The sequence below is a fragment of the Pinus tabuliformis genome, chromosome 5_2 (assembly GCF_031772625.1).
Source record: "Pinus tabuliformis cultivar Carrire ecotype Pingquan chromosome 5_2, CPIR1, whole genome shotgun sequence".
Taxonomy (NCBI): Eukaryota; Viridiplantae; Streptophyta; class Pinopsida; order Pinales; family Pinaceae; genus Pinus; species Pinus tabuliformis.
The window spans coordinates 671,936,134-671,950,635 of record NC_142306.1 but is presented as its reverse complement, the minus strand read 5'-3'; the positions used below and the strand labels follow the sequence as shown (position 1 = coordinate 671,950,635).

Below are 14,502 nucleotides of genomic sequence, written 5' to 3'. Positions count from 1 at the left end.
TGTGTCCTATTCAAAGAAAATAAAATACGCCATAAAATTTAATGTCCAAGCAACTAGAAATTTAAAAAATGAAAAGAAAATCAAAAACATTGAAAATTTACATTAGTCTGGCAATTTGATCGTCAAGGAGAATGCACAGGAAGGTTATGACATGCTTCATCTTCACCTCTTAGATTAGTAGATGGAACACTTTGGGATTTAATTTGTAGACCTCTATTAAAACAAGTTGTATCCTATTCCAAGAGAATAAAATAACATAATTTTAGTAAACAAAAGTTTGTAAATATAGGAACATAATAAAAGAACCACTATTGCACCGAAAATTAAAATATCATTGTGTTACATCCATTGTTCCATGCGAAATTCTATCAGGGATGACTGATTCTCTTGGTGGGACCACATTATTTTGAGAAGCGGGATTTGAAGATCCGATGTTTTGAGCAACTCACTCCAAATTATCAAACAAATGGCTAGCTAAAATATCATCCAAATCATCACACAAAATGTCATCATTACCTCCACCATGGATGTTTGGCAACATTTTTCCATCAAAACATGCAATTTGACACACGGAAGGGTTAGGGTGGACATTTTCATCCACATTATCAATATGGCATTCTTCCTGATTGCAAGATTTTTCCCTAATGTTATGAACATTTTTAGGAGAGCATCGAATAACAAGATTATACTGATGAGGATCATATCTCGATAATGAACTATCAACAGGAAATGTTCTTTCCATTATATCATCCATAGTACAATATTTAAGAGGAATTATAAAATCATTTTCAAGAGTGGCTTCACTCGTTTTTATATTATATGTAGCTCTCCTATGCTCATTTATGGAATCCTTATTTTGTTGATATCGTAAACGACGACTTTCATTAGACCTCTCACGTGATTCTGGTGACAAATTTCGTTCTCTTGTACACTTGGTGGTGTGTTCAAATGACATGTCTACAATGAATAATAAAATATTCATTATGGAATCATAAACATGGAACATAACAAATATCTAATATAAACAAACAAAAAAGAATGAAAAAGGCACAAGTTTTATTTTGGAAATCATAAAAAAACATAAAAAGTGTATATGCTATTTTTTTCCAACCATATAAACTTATCAAAATGTATAAGGCTTTTTCTAAATAGCTAAAAACAAAAACAAATTTTTCAAAATGGAAAAAAATAGAAATGAACTCTTCCAAATGGCTTAAACAAAAAAGTCTAAATTTCGATGTATCATATTAGAATCAAAATGAAACCCATACTATTGGGACACAATACTCTAAGAATTATTTGAATTGGAAGTATATCAAAAAACTTGGAACAATATACTATCAAAATATAAATGCAAATATTAAAATGTACATAAACATATAACAATGTTTGAGAATCAATGACAAAAACCAATACAAATAACATGTATAACATAACTCATAGAAATTATAATTATACAAACAAACAAAAATGCATAACATCGAGACACATTTACATGTAAATAAGAAAACTTTAGGGGAAACAATATGAAATATTTTACATCATAAAGATCGATACAAACATAATTTTAAAGTATTACCATAAAGACCCATAGTATGTATATAGACAAAAATGGAAATATTTTCCATAACCATAAAGAGTATATAAAATGGAAATATTTACAAGAACTCCTAAGAATACTAATATCCTAAGAATCCATATCCATATCCAATGGTGGAATCTCATCAACAGAATCCATACGGGGAGCAATTGAAAAAACATTTCCATACTCAATCAAATCATTGCAATCCTCCAATGTTGGGTACCAAAACCAAGACATCTGCTCATTAGTTGAATTATCAATATCTATTGGAAAATAGATGCAAGTCATCATGTCATATAATAGGAAAGAAACTTCACTGCAATTGCACATAAGAACTAGACCATCGACTGTTCGAAATGGAAGATACCCAGGACATTTTCTATTTATATCTACAAAATGTTTTCCTAACAACTTCCATCTAAAACCCCAATCATCTTCAAAGTAGTCAATTCTTCGTTCAACACATGGTTGACCATATTGGAAATGATCTAATTCTTCAATTGACCATATAGAAGTGGAACCATCATTGATAAGGCATATCAACCGATTCATGTATATTGCTAATGACATGCACCGTATGTCACTGATTGGAACAAATGAAAAACCCCATTCATTTTTTATTACATCAAACCAATAGATTGTATATAGATTGTATTTACTTTTATAAAACACTACATTCTTAGGGGGTGAAGTGCCACCAAATGGAACAATAGCCCTTTGCCATACCCTATCAAGACTACTGCAAACATAAAATTTGGATTGCATTCTGTCATACATATGCTTTAGAACAACACATTCATATTTTCTGTTGCTTACATTTTCTAATAATGAAAATAATCCCCAATCTCCAATTCGTATTGGCCATATGTTTTTAAATTCATTTGTAGATGGATTCGTTAAAAAATAGTTGTGTGTATGGGAGCATTCTGTTGGTAAGGAGAAAACCACCACTGGTCCAACAATACACTCTACTCTGTATATTGAATCTATGAATCACAAATGAAACTGAGATATGTGCCCATTCTGATTAAGGTATTGAGCAACAAAACAATTGTCTTCGCTATTGAAGAAAGGAACAAGAAATCCAAATTCATTCGTAGAGACATTCTTGCAACATAACAAGAAAGAAGGGTTTTGAAAAACATTCTTCCATTTCTTACAAACGGTGCTAAACTTTATCACAACCGATAAAGGGAGCCACATGAAGAAAATTTCAAGAACTTTGAATGGAAGAAAACTTCAAATAGCTGGATCCATGATCAAACAATGAAATCACTTAATAGTAAAATAAAAAACACATTTGAACCAGTGACCTATCGCAAGGAGTTCCTTAACAACGCACCCATTCACCATCAATCCAAAGCCTCATGGGTTGAATAAAATTAAAATTAACATAAATACATAATTTACCATTTACACATATAAAAAACTTCACATAGACACATTGTATAAAATCAAATGAGCGATGATAACATTATTACGACACCAAACACAATTCCACAATTTTTTAAACCTAATCTCTATTGTAGTAAACCTATAATTATGTTTATATTAAGGTCTATGTTTAATATCGATGCTATAATGTTTCTACAAATGTATTTATAATATCAAATAAGAACAACTCATTAGGTAGGTTGCCATGAAGGAAAACACCTAATTCATAATGCCAACAAAAAATTGCCTAGAAAACACCATGTTATGTTTTTGTTGGACTACACAATTTTCCATAAAAAATGTTAATGGTTGTGTAAGAGTGAAATTTTAACTAATAAAAAATAGTTGGGGAACAACTTGGTTTTTTTTCTAGATTCAAGATCACATGACTTCTTGTTTTGTATAATAGTGAATTTATTTTAGTTATATGTTTTGATTATGTATGTAATGTGAATCATAATTAACTATTGTCAATTGTGATTAGGTGTAGTAACCACCTAAATAAGGAATAGTCTTTAAGGTATAATAACCTTCTAAATAATGTTTGGTTAGAATTTGACAAATTTTTGTTGACTCAATCATAATGAATTGAGACATATCAAATTAAAATTATATTACTAAATTTCTAAAACAACACATTCTTATATATTCATTTTTTTCATATTTAGAATTAATCTAAAATCATTTTGCTTATTTATTAATAAAACAATAGATTGTTAATATCATAAGATAATCTTTGTAATGAACTCCATTAATATCACGACTTAATTATTCTAATGGACTACATTAATATCTACATGATTATGATTATGTGGTATATGAAGGTTAAATTAATAATTATTAGGAAAATTAAATAATAACAAATGTAGTATGTTTTAAGTTTGTGAGATATTTCAACATAATTTTATATATTTATAACTTTTTTTAATTATTTGAATTTCTTAATATTTATTAAGAAAATGTGTTTCTAAAACAATTAATTCTATATGTCTCCATTGTTTTAAAAAAATAATGATATATAAGTTGATCTTAATCTTAAAACATAATTATTATTTTTATTTTATGTATTTATAAATATTTTTAATGGGTTGTCTAAAACCTATATGTTTAGGAATTTTTGGTTGGAATTTGACAATTTTTTGTTGACTCAATCTTAATTTTTATTGTTTACCCAAATTTAATTGTAATTCCAAACAATCTTTGCCAAATTTACTTGTAATGCCAAACAATCTTTACCCAAATTTACTTGTAATTCCAAACAATCTTTGCCAAATTATAAACAATATAAAATCTAACAACACATGAATTTAAGCATATATTAAGTAAGGTATTTAAAGTAAAAAAAAAAAAGGTTGAAAAGATTTTATTTATTTAATTAATCTATTCTTATACATATTTTTATATACGGTGTTTTTTTTTTTAATTATAATTTAGGAAAAAATTATAAAAAAAGTTACACTAAGAGATTTAATATAACATTTTATAATATAAGTTTATAAAATCCATATCTTATTTTGCTAACATATTATAATATGTATGTAATATAATGAGAAGATTTTTTTCATTATTATCTCATATAATTATATAGTTCTATTTCTTTGAAAAAAGTTAAAAGAAATGTTTAAACAATTCTCAATAACATATTAAAAACATTTAATTATTTAAATTAATACATTCCAACTAAACACATATACATTATCCAAATTCCTATAATAATAATAACAACCAATTACATTTAAAACCCATATGTTAATGGTTGTGTAAGAGTGAAATTTTAACTAATAAAAAATAGTTGGGGAGCAACTTGGTTTTTTTCTTGATTCAAGATCACATGCCTACTTGTTTTGTATAGTAGTGAATTTAGTTTCGTTATATGTTTTAATTTTGTATGTAATGTGAATCATAATAAACTATTGTCAATTGTGATTAGGTGTAATAACCACCTAAATAAGGAGTAGTCTTTAAGGTGTAATAACCATCTAAATACTGTTTGGTTGGAATTTGACAAAAAAAAATTACTCAATCATAATGAATCAATAAATACCAAATTAAAATTATATTACTAAATTTCTAAAACAACACATTTTTATACATTAATTTTTTTCATATTTAGAATTAATCTAAAATCATTTTACTTATTTATTAATAAAACAATAGATTGTTAATATCAGAAGATAATCATTGTAATGCACTCCATTAATATCACAACTTGATCATTTGAATGGACTACATTAATATCTACATGATTATGGTTATGTGGTATGTTTTAAATAATAAAAAATGTAGTATGTTTTATGTTTATTTTTCAACATAATTTTATATCTTTATAATTTTTTTTAATTATTTGAATTTCTTAATATTTATTAATATAGTATTTCTTATTTAATAATGTAATTTTTAATCATACAGTAATCATAATAATTATAATTTAAATGTTCTTAACCATTAAGAAAATGTGTTTCTAAAACAATTAATTTTATATGTCTCCATTGTTTTAAAAAATAATGATATATAAGTTGATCTTAATCTTAAAATTGAATTATTATATTTATTTTATGTATTTATAAATATTTTTAATGGGTTGTCTAAAACCTAGATGTTTAGGAATTTTTGGTTGGAATTTGACAATTTTTTGTTGACTCAATCTTAATTTATATTGTTTACTCAAATTTACTTGTAATTCCAAACAATCTTTTCCAAATTTACTTGTAATTCCAAACAATCTTTACTCAAATTTACTTGTAATTTTTAATTTTTTTGTTCACTCAAATTTACTTGTAATTCCAAACAATCTTTGCCAAATTATAAACAATAGAAAATCTAACAACACATGAATATAATTATATTAAATTTATAGAGGAGAATGATCTAACAATCACATGGGTATTAAATGAATTTTAGTTGGAGAGGTATTTAATGTCAATTCAGACCTAAGGTATCAAAGTTTTGTCAGTGAATGTTTACAAGTAACATGAATTTATTAAAAGATTGTTGAGAAATTAGTTTGTCTTTTAATATCTCCCAACTCAAATGACCATTAGTGATAGTGTAGTGAAAGTGAGAAACATCTTCTCTAATGCTAACATCTTCTCTAAAGCTTGTGCACTTTAACCTAATTATTCCAATTCACCCAATATTTTTTTACCTATTTGATTAAATTGTACCAGTTAACCACTAAAAAGTTTCAATACATAAAAGTCATCCTCATTTTCTTCATATTTCAATATCCATATATAATTAACTCAACAAAATCTTGTTTTTAACACTAAACTCATAACCTTAATTTTTAAAATACTACATAATTACCATTTACTTTCACATAAATATAAACAAATAAAATTTTCATATATATTATTAATTAATTATTCACATATCATTCAAAAAAACATATGGATCTGCTCTTTAAACATTATAATCATCCAAATAATTGAACATTCACACATCTCACAATTCAGAAAAAGAAATACAAAGAAGAGGAACAAATGATACGTAGCCATCTTTGCGCTTAGGGAAATGACGCATCCAGTGAGGTAAAATGAGGAGTGTCAATTGCTGGTTGAAAGCTATTTCCAGCCCTCAATAGCCCCCCTCGTTGGCTTGGGCTATGCCTTGACCTTCGAGAATTTTTGGAGGGCTCAGCTTTGGCTTGGGCTCCAAATAATTCAAATTTCCAAACTGGTAGCAAACTATAAATACAGGAGACTAAATTTGCATGGGTGGGATTGCTGGTTAAGTTATAATATTGTCTTATATGGAATTTGTTGGCCTACATAAAATTCTGGAAGATATTTCTTCGTGGATGTTCAAGGGTTATTCAGGACTGGGTGAAGAAATGGCAAGTCTGGGAAGATATTTCTTAATGGATGTGGATGAATTATTCTTGTTACCAGAATACCAATACTACAAGAGAACTTGCATCGCTGGATTATTACCATTTGGTTGGTTTGCTTTCAAAGCCATTTAGTTTATAATTCTAGTATATGTTATATATTCATTCCTTATGCAGAAAACATTTTAATTGTGGTAAGATATGCACGTCAAATGTAAGATGCAGTGGAACTCCCCATGAGATTGGAACTCAAAAATTGTTTGAATTCAAGTAATATTTTTATTTGAGGTTCAACCATAAAAACAATTCTAAGTATTTGACAATTTGAATATGATTATTCATTAGGTTTTGAGATTATTCATTAATTTTTTCTCAATAAAATTACTCTAAAAGAAAACTATGGTTCTTCCCCACATCCCCCTATCACCATCTACTTGTACCATTTACTCATGCAGCTCATGATAAAGGAATTTTAATTCTTGCTGCTACTATTACCATTTTCAACCAAAAGGGTTCCTCCAATGCATCTTGAAGGAAACCCTGAAAAAACACTAGGTAGATAAAAGGAAGGCTACCAAAGATTTTGCACCTTTTTTACCACATAGAAGCCGAGAGAAGCCCCTTCAAATATTTCGAGTAATCCTTCCAGCAATCGTTCCATTAACCCTTCAACAATTCCAATAATCCAAGCACTAAGAAAGAAATGCATGCATCCATGGAGCCTTTGATTATAATAAATGGAATGGTAATGAATAATAAGTACAATAAATATTGGTGATTCCTCAAGGTTACAATCAGAGATGGAGTGGTTACAATCGGAGATGGAGTGGGAGTGTTATTCTATTATTTCTCCAGTTTACAATCATAGATGGACTAGCAGAGTTATTATTAAGAGCATGAATGGTGAAATTGATTGACACCTATTTTTTGGAGTTATGGAATGATTGCTGGAGTGGTAAAATTTATGGACACCTATTTTTTTGAGTTATTATTAACAGCAGGAAAGGGTGAAATTGATGTACAATTTAATGAAACTACCGACAACTATTTCAAATTGGATAGGGAACCAATGGTTTCAAACGGATGATCATCGTATTCCGAGATAATTGAATCCAAATCATTTTAAAATGGTAGAAAAATCTTTCATCACTATCATTATCACTATTGCTCTTATCACTCAAAATTTTTAAATAATTAATAATATACAAACTATCCCTTTTATCACTAAATTTTTTTAAATAATTAAAAATATCCACACTATTAACTTTAACCTTTGTTTTCTTTCAATCTTACCCTAAATTTAAAAAACAAAAAGATTATAATAGTGTGAAATTTGATGGAGAGCATTTGTGTATATTCATGCACGAAGCAACAACAAAAATATCATACTATTGGAAAAACAAAACTAAAATCACAAAAAAAAAACCACCTACTTTTCAATTTCAGACAATTCGTCATGGTTCTCAGGTTCTCAATTCCAAACAATTTGTTAAGGTTCTCAGGTTCTCATTTCTAGAAAATTGATTAAGGCAAAAAAAAAAAAAAACCACCCACTTTTCAATTTCAGACAAGTCGTCATGGTTCTCACGTTCTCAATTCCAAAAATTTTGTTAAGGTTCTCAGGTTCTCATTTCTAGAAAATTCGTTAAGGTTCTAAAGCAAATCAACTGGAATATCAGAAAATAAAAACAATTATCATGCAAGTGAATAAAGTGAAGTGAATTACATGAGTGTTTAATCTGCGAGCGACCAAATCACCGTACGGTGTTTGGTAGAGTCGTTTGAAAAAAGAATGGAAAAAAAATCATGGACTGGGGATGAACGTAGGGTAATTGGATTAAAACTCATCCAAGTCTGTCACTGAGTTATATAGTGTAATCCATCGGTTCATATCACGCCGCCCATCGTATCGTGAAGGAAGGGGAGGGCATACCTACCACTGTGTAGGGGATATATAAAAAAGGGTTTAGTTAAGATTGATTAAACATTGTGAGTAGTGATCAAATATGAAGGGCAGGTCTTAATTTCGTTTAGAAGGGCACATATTCAGGTTGCATTTCCATAATGAAAAGCATAAAAAAAAAAGGAGTTGTCTTTAAAGAGACTTTTTGGACGCTTTTCCAGTGGGTTTTTCGGTCAAAATCCGGTGCAAGTTTAATAGCTAATTTCTGCACAATCAAAGCGTCCCACGGGTTTTTCAGGACGCTGAATCCAAATATGCAGTTAAAAAACCATTTTAAATAATTCAAATCAAGATTTAACCTCAATTTTTTCTGCCAGATTCCGTCACCGGAATCTCCAAAAAGTCGCACTAAAGACAACTCCTGAAAAAAGGCAATTCAATTGACAACAGTAAATTATTTTCAAATTTCTTTTTATTTTTTCACAAACAGAAAGATACTACTACGTCAAAGGCTACATTAATAAATGCATTACTCTTACACATGTGTGATTGAGAAATGTAACCACATAAGATCATATTGTACAGCCACAATTGAACCAACTATATGTTGGCATTTTGGCACAGGTGTGGCGCTACGATCCAGGTGTTGTCCTTGATGGCAACTCTCCTTGATGACAGATCTCAGTCCAGACTACAAGTATGAAGAGAATTTTCATATACGCAGGTTCATTAAGCAAAAGTTGCGTATACACGCAGGTACTCTATAGCCTAAGTCGCGGATACGCAGGTTCGATATATATAAAGTCACGTATACACGCAGATTCATGAACAGAAAAGGGCGTGCATGTCGAGAAGCTTCCCTTTGGTCCGTGGTAGTTAGTCCTCGGTACTTGAGCCTATGTCTTTGGACCAAAGTATCTCGACAAACGTGTTGATCTCTAGTTTTGAAGCTGATGGTATTGGATTTCTATGGTTTGGCCCTTGGTATTGAGCAAGGCCTAAGGCTATATAAGGAGAAGAAGATCATTAGGCATATACACTGAAAAAGTCTTGAATATCTGATAAAGAAAGAGATCTCGTATGCAGGTTCTGGGTTGCTTGATCTAAGCTAAGGAGAGATCACATCGGTTCATGGAAGACTAGATCTAAGGACAGATCAGGATCTAATGGTTTGAAATGTTCTATTATGATATGGTTGATTATGCGTATTTCTAGATCTGCACACTGACGCAATAACTGATGTCTGGTACAGCTGCAAGTTAAGAGAATTTATTTTTAGATCTGTATGCAGGTTGTCTTCGTTAAAAGAGCGTGTATACGCGGGTTTCTCTCATTGAAGTAGCGTATATCTTTTGAAGCTTGATTTTTGGGTTTGCAGTTGGGTCTGACTGTTATTGCAGTGTTCTGTAGTCTGCTCTGTGTTTTGGTGACTGGGTTTGACAGGGCATCAGTGGTTCAGTGATTCAGAGATTGTTGATGCAAGTATTGGTTGTTTTGTAATCTGCTATGAAAGTTGAATGAATTGTGGTCTTCAGATTGTAATGTTGTGCTTCAGGAATATCCAGTCTGAAAATGTATGAAAAGTGGTACCTGAAGGAAAGAAGATTGTAGGCCTGCACCTACGTACTAGTATCTTAGCTAGTACAAGAGCAAAGGGGGGTTGGAGCTCCCTTCCAAGGAAGTTTGGAGAATGAGAGAGGGTTGCATCCCTCTGCAGGTTGTAGCCTGCGTACTGGTATAAGGCTGCACCAGTACAAAAGATTGTAAACTGAAGCTCTTATTAAATAAAGATAGAGACAACTTGCAGCGGGTGGTTTTCACCCACATTGGGTTTCCACCTTATATCATGGTGTTCATGTGTGTGGCTTTTGTGTGATGATCTGTTATACTGCATCTGTTTACTTTTAATATGGTTAATAATGTCCTGATGCATTTACTGAAGATAAACTAATTGAATCATAAGTTTTCTGGTTATACGCTGGTTTCCTTAGACACAGTAGCGTGTACACGCTGGTTCACTTAACTGAAGTCGCGTATATGTTTCAGAGTATTTGAAAAGTTTTATTGATCTAATAATACTGATTCACCCCCCCTCTCAGTATTATTTCCAACAATTGGTATCAGAGCAGGTCCTTCAGAGAAGCTTGATCGCTTGAAGGTAGATCATTCATCATGAGCAACTACGAGAAAGAAGCATCAATCAGGCCACCGGTTTTTGATGGGACAAACTTCAATTATTGGAAGGTAAGAGTTATTGCCTATCTTCAATCTCTTGGTACAGAAGTTTGGGACATCGTAGAGTCAGGCTACACTTTTCCTTCAGCTACTCCTACAGATCCAGCCGAGAAAAAGAAGTATGAAACAAATGCGAAAGCAGTCAGTACTCTATTAGGATGTATATCCCAATCATAATTCATGAAGGTAATGCACTATAAATCCGCAAAAGAAATATGGGACAAAATTGTCACGAGCTATGAAGAAGACGAACAGGTAAAGCGTGCTAAACTTCAAACTCTCAGGATTAAGTATGAGACTCTCAGAATGTATAATGATGAAAGTGTGGCTAACTATTTCCTTAGGGTAGATGAGATTGTTAATTGCATGAAAAACTTGGGTGAAGAAATAAGAGAGGCTATTGTGGTTGAAAAGGTTCTAAGATCATTGTCCCCCAAATTTGAATCTAAAGTGTCTGCAATAGAAGAAAAGGAAAATCTACGAATTCTTACTATGTCTCAGCTTCACGGAATTCTAACTACTTATGAAATGAGAAAAGGAGGTCCATCAGACAGAAGAGAGGCTGCTTTCAAGGCTTCAGGCAAAGAAGATTATTATGAGACAAGTCACATGCCAGAAGATGAAGAAGAAAAATCAAATTTCGTCAGAAATCTTCAAAGGGGTTCTGGAAGGTTCAGAGGTAAGTTACCTTTTAAGTGTTTTGCTTGTGGAAGAGTAGGTCATTATGCTGCCAAATGTCCTCACAAAGATAAGAATGACAAGGGAAAGGAACCTGCTAGATGGAACAAGAAACAGAGTGCAAATAAGAAAAGCTACTACACTCATGAAGATAGTTATGGTCTATCAAACAGTGATGAAGATGAACGAGGTAATGAATATAAGTTGTTAATGGCATTTGAAGATGATGATTATATGGATGCTGTAGATATGGATAACCTTTATGATGAAATTACTGGACTCAAGAGACGTATAGAAGAAAAGAATATGATCATTGATACTCTACAATTTCAAATTGATGAAAAGGAAAAACATCTTGAAAAATTGGAATGTGAGATTGTTTGTCTTAGAAAGGAGATTGAGAAAACAAAAGCGATTAATCTTAAATTTGTTAAAGGATCTGAAACCTTGGATGAGATTATCAATGTGCAGCAATCTCCTCTGATCAAGACATGTCTTGGATATAATGGAGAAACATCTCAAGCATCCACCTCTAAAAGCTATCTTGATGCAGCAAGGAGAAGCGAGCAAAGGCCAAATAAAAGTCATCAGGTGAATCAGGGACAGTTTACCTCAAGAACAAATAAAGACCATCAAGAAACTCAGGGACAAACTGCCTTAAGGATAAACAAAAGCTACAATCAGCCTCAGGTAAAATCTTCCCAATTTGCTCCAAGAATGAATGTGAATAGAAGCTACAATCGGTTGGATGATAGATCTGATTATCGCAGAAGTTTCTTTAATGGCCAATGCTTTTCTTGCCATAACTTCGGTCACAAAGCAGCTCAATGTGTTGCCTACAAGACAATCATGACTAGAGAAGCTCAAAAGCAAGGGAGAATGACTGGAACCATGAAAAGGACTTATAACAACTTTTCAGTTCTTGAAAATGAAGTTGAATGCTCTATTTGTAATAACTTTGGTCATGAAGACTCTGAATGCAGGAGCAGGTTTCGAAAGACAACTCAGAAGGAACAAACCTCAAATGTCAGAACATGGAGAATAAAGGAACCGCAACCAAAAAGATGTGGGATAGCCTTTTATGCAGAAGGTCAAGAAAGTCTATGGTACATTGACAGCGGATGTTCGAAGCATATGACAGGGGACAAAGAAAAACTTGAGTCATATACCGCATTAGAAAAGGGGAAGAAAGTTTCTTTTGGAAACGACATCTCTGCAGCCATAAAAGGAAAAGGTGTTGCTCCATTAAAAGAGAAGGTCAAAGCTGGAAATGTTTTGTATGTTGATGGATTGAAGCATAATCTTCTGAGTGTCAGTCAGATGTGTGATCAAAGAACAGAGGTAATATTTAGATCAAATGGATGTTGTGTTCGTGACCTTGATACAGGTAAAACAATGATCAAAGGAAGAAGGACTCCAAATAATCTATACATATTTGAAGAAGGACCACAACAATGCTATTTGAGCAAGGATGATGAACACTGGCTATGGCATCGGAGGTTGGGGCATCTAAGCTTTTCACAAATAAGGAAAGCATGCAAATATCAGGCAGTTCGTGGTCTTCCAGATATCAAAATTCCAGACAACACTATATGCAAATCTTGTCAGTTTGGAAAGCAAACCAGAACTAATTTTCCAGAGAAGGAAGGATCAGCTAGCATGCCTCTTGAGTTAGTACATACAGATACATGTGGTCCATTCAGAAAAAGAACACCTCAAGGAGAAGAATACTTGATATTATTCATTGACGATTTCTCCAGGTTTTTCTGGTTAGGGCTTATGAAGCACAAAGATGAAGCATTCAAAAAATTCAAATCCTTCAAAGCTTTGGTTGAAAATGAATCAGGACACAAAATTAAGTGCCTCAGATCTGACAGAGGTGGGGAGTTTACCTCAAACGAATTCTTCGATTTCTGTGAAGAACATGGGATAAGAAGAGAATTCTCTACAGCGAGAACTCCTTAGCAAAATGGGGTTGTGGAAAGAATGAACAGAACAATTCAACAAATGGCTCGTGCTATGCTTGATGAATCAGGAACTCCCGCAACTTTCTGGGGTGAGGCTGCACATGCTGCAGTTATTATTCTTAACAAAACAAATGTCCGAGTAAACAGCACTCAAACACCTCATGAGCTCTGGAGTGGTGAGACTCCTTCGGTGAAGCATTTCAAAATCTTTGGGAAAAAATGTTATATTAAGAATACTGATGAGCAACTTGGAAAACTTGAACCAAGAGCAGATGAAGGCATTCTTCTTGGTTATTCTCCACATAGCAAAGCATACAAGTGCTACAACAAAAGACTTGGCAGAATTGTTGACAGCATTGATGTAGTGGTCGATGAGAAGGGATATATTCCTAGGTAAGTTCATCATGAAGACATTGAAGAAGATGAAGGCTACCCTCAAAGGCAGAATGATGAAGAAGAAAAACCTCAAGAAGAAGAAGAACCTCAGGAAGAACCAGAGGAGCAGACAAGAATAGAAGAGAAGACTCCATCCAGATATGTTCAAAAGAATCATCCAGAATCTCAGATTGTGGGGCAGAAAGAAGCAGGAATACAAACAAGAAGAAAAATTGCAGAAGCTTCAAGCTATTTGGCATTACTCTCTTCCACTGAACCACAAAATGTGAAAGAGGCATGCAAAGATGAATGTTGGGTCAAAGCAATGGATGAAGAACTTGAGAAGATCGAAAAGAACAATACTTGGGAATTGGTTCCCAGACCAAAAGATAAAAATGTCATAGGGACTAAATGGGTCTTCAAAAATAAATTGAATGAAAATGGAGAAGTAATTAGAAACAAGGCCAAACTTATTTGTAAAGGGTATGCGCAGCAAGAA

General features: G+C 32.1%; 1 pseudogene; it reads left to right on the top strand.

Annotated features, from left to right (window-relative positions):
• Positions 1 to 6,511: 6,511 nt before the first annotated feature.
• On the top strand, positions 6,512 to 6,668 carry LOC149160882 (U4 spliceosomal RNA; annotated as a pseudogene).
• The last annotated feature ends 7,834 nt before the right edge of the window (positions 6,669 to 14,502 follow it).